Here is a 3,561-nt window from a genome sequence, read left to right as displayed (position 1 = left end):
TCTTCTTTTCTGGTCCAATCTATTTGATATTCTGTAAGCTTCTGGTACACTGATAGCCATCTCTTTTTGTAAATTAGGGATGTTCTTTTTTATGATTTTATTGAAGGTATTTTCTGGGCCTTTGAGCTGGCAATCTTCTCCTTCTTCTATTCCTATTATTTTTAGATTTGGTATTTTCATAGTGTCCCAAATTTCCTGGATGTTTTGTGTTAGAAACTTTTCAGATTTGGCATTTTCTTTGACTGATGTACCAATTTCTTCTATTATAACTTCTATGCCTAAGATTCTCTTTTCCATCTCTTGTACTCTGTCAGTGATGCTTGTGTCTGTAGTTCCTGTTCTCTTTATTAGGTTTTTCATCTCCAGGTTCCCTCTGTTTGTGTTCTCTTTATTGCTTCTATTTTTACTTTCAGGACTTGAACTATTATTCATTTTATTCACCTATTTGATTGTATTTTCCTGTTTTTGTTGTTGTTGTTGTTCTCTTGTTTTAAAAGCCTCTAACTGTTTAATTCTATTTTCTTGTATTTCTTTAGTGATTTACTTATTTCCTCTTTAAAGGCTTTTCTCATCCTCATAAGATGAGATTTAAGGTCATTGTCTGCCCCAGTCTGCGGGGCGGTGAACTGGGATCAGAGGACCTGGAAGAGAAAACTGGGGGACAAGGGCACACAAAGAATGAACAGCATGTCAAGGAATCTGATCAAGCTGTCAAATTTTAATTTTTCCACATGGGGTCATATACACATAGAAGTAGGATATGGGGAGAGGGATGACATAGGGTCTTCTTTGTTTCTGGGGAGTGCAGGTGTTCTCAAGTGGAGCACAAATGTTCTCTAGAACAGGATATTGGCTGGGTGAAAACTTCACAGAAAAAGCAGGGCACAACAGGTTGCTATTTACCTGTCCATAAGACCTATGTTCATTTGTTCTGATCTAAGCTAGTACTTTCCCACCAAAGGCTACCTGTCCATAAGATCTGTTGGTCATTTTTTCTTATCTAGGCTAGTACTTTCCCACCAAAGCTACCTGTCCACAAGATCTATGATTATTTGTTCTTAACCGAATTAGTGCTTTCCCACAGAGGCCAAGACTTTGTAAGGAGTTTAATGTAAGCAAGGTTGCTCCCAACAATTGTCTTACTCTTCAGGTGTGTCACTATATTCAGAGCTTGCTATAGTAGGAGAGCTGGGTTTTGATAGTGCCATATTGAACCTTGCTTGTTGATTGTGTTCTTCTGCTTGCATTTAGTCATCTGGTTGTCTCTGCTGTTGGCAGGCCTCTGAGACTGGTTGTCCTAGGTGACAGTAGGCCCCATGGAATATAGGGAGAGCTGTGGGCTGAGGAGTGGATTGTGGACCCATGATTGCAGATAGAGATGTAGATAGACCTGAAAGTGGAGCACAAAAAGGATGGGGCAGACCTCTGGGATGCTGGGGCTTGTTAGGGGCCCAGCAAACAGTGGACTGGGGTTGGGGTATCTCACCTGGTTGTCCTGGATGGCAGCCCAGGAGGCAGGCTGAGCTATGGGCCAAGGAGTGAAATGTAAATCCAAGATTGTCCTGTGTCTCCTTTATCCATCTAAGTCTGGAGTCCTAACTACACTTAGGACATCATTGACTGTCAGAAATGAATGAAATTATAAAACACAAACTCTGTAATTCTCAAGGAAGGTGCCTGGATCTAAATTTAACTGGGTAGAATCTTGCCCCAAAGTCCCAACCTATTAATTTGTTATCTCCTAGAACACATGATTCAGCTCCATTTCTCTTACTGGTGCCCCTTTAATACTTGAACCACGTATTTTATATTTTTCCTTTCTCAGCTTGCTATGCTTGTTTAAAATGCTTTTCATGAGACCGAACCAGAGAACAAAGTCTATGATGAGCATTTCTGAGATTTCCTTTGTCAATGCAATTAATCTGAGTTTTTTTTTACCTTAGCCTCAGGCAGACTCTTCAGACAAGCGCAAAAGGTAGCCAAATTCTTTACCAAAATACCACAAAAAGAGTCTTCAGGCCACATATTGAGTTTCTCCACTAAAACCTCTTGGCCCAGGTCTGTACAATTCAAATCACTGTCAGTAACAAAGTCTTTCATATTCCTAATAGGATAGCCCATTAAGCCCCATTTAAAGCATTCCAATGCTTTCCAGATCCAAAGTCCCCCAATCCATATTTTTCCAAACAAAAACATGGTCAGGCCTATCACAGCAATACCCCAGTCCCTGGTACCAACTTCTGTTTTAGTTAGGGTTTTACTGTTGTGAACAAACACCATGATCAAGGTAACATTGAATTGTGACAAGCTTATAGGTTCAGAGGTTCAGTCCATTATCACCAAGGTGGGAACATGGCAACGTCCAGGCAGACATGGTACAGGAGGAGCTGAGAGTTCTACATTTTCATCTGAAGGCTGTTAGTGGAAGACTGACTTCCAGGCGCTAGGATGAGGGTCTTAAAGTCCACAGCCACAGTGATACACCCACTCCAACAAGGCCACACCTACACCAACAGGGCCATACCTTTTAATAGTGACACTCCCTGGGCAGAGCATATACAAACCATAACAATACACATATACATATATTTGGGTGTATGTGTTTGTGTGTTATTGTGCCTTTGTGTGAGCATGCAAGCACATGTATGTGTGAATGAGTGTGTATATGATTGTGTGTGTGTAAAGGTGAGTGTGTATATTGTATGAGTATGTGAATGTATATATATATATATATATATGAATGAGTGTGTGAAGGAGGTATGTGTATCTCTCTCTCTCTCTCTCTCTCTCTCTCTCTCTCTCTCTCTCTCTCTCTCTCTGTGTGTGTGTGTGTGTAGGGCATGAGGCTGTATGGGGCAAAGAGATACAGGAAGAGGATGAAAACCAGAACCCCTAAGGAATTTCACTATTATTTTTAAGAATGCAGTCCACACTGTGGTTATAAGAGAAGTAAGGCCTTTTTTTTTTCTCTGTTTTCATTGGAAGTTAACTCTTTTAAATAATTGAAAACATCCTGACCAATGCAGGGGTTGTCATACCCTTTAGAGAAAAAAAAGTTATGATGCCATAGGCCATCCACTGAAGACAGCAGGGTCAGCCTCTGCTCTGAGAGCACACACATGATTCAGGATCAAAACTTTCTAACCCATGTACCTGCTGGCCTTGGACACCAGGAGGACACGCTGCTTCCTCTTTAGTTTCCAGCATCTGAGTATCTTCCAGACCCATGCTTATAAACATAAAGCTGCAATTCAGAAAGTCACAAAGCCTATGAGAAAAAGAAACAAATGAACTTAAGTGCATGAGAAACTACTGTCATAACCAGAGATTCGGGATTTCAGCTGCCTTAGATATACAGTGTTCTGTCAGGACATCGTTGTGGGGGTGGGGGAACTCTATCTTTAGGACAACAGGCTTTGTGAAGAAGCCTCAGCAATTTTCAATTATCACAACGTGCATGAAAGCAGGACTGGCCATGCGCATCTGATATAATTATAAGTAGATCGCATGCTAGAGCACAGTACTCTATTAGGAGACATGAGTTTCATCAGAGGAGAAATG

General features: G+C 40.9%; 1 long non-coding RNA gene across 1 annotated transcript; it reads right to left on the bottom strand.

Annotated features, from left to right (window-relative positions):
• Positions 1–698: 698 nt before the first annotated feature.
• On the bottom strand, positions 699–3,262 carry LOC143442534 (uncharacterized). The gene is made up of 3 exons (XR_013110776.1): positions 3,154–3,262; positions 1,487–1,620; positions 699–1,390 (listed from the first exon to the last, which is right to left on the bottom strand). It is a non-coding gene; the product is annotated as an uncharacterized LOC143442534 (long non-coding RNA).
• Positions 3,263–3,561: the final 299 nt, after the last annotated feature.

Source organism: Arvicanthis niloticus, chromosome 6 (assembly GCF_011762505.2).
Source record: "Arvicanthis niloticus isolate mArvNil1 chromosome 6, mArvNil1.pat.X, whole genome shotgun sequence".
Lineage (NCBI taxonomy): Eukaryota > Metazoa > Chordata > Mammalia > Rodentia > Muridae > Arvicanthis > Arvicanthis niloticus.
The sequence above is the reverse complement of the archived record's forward strand: the minus strand, read 5'-3'. Positions and strand labels throughout refer to the sequence as shown.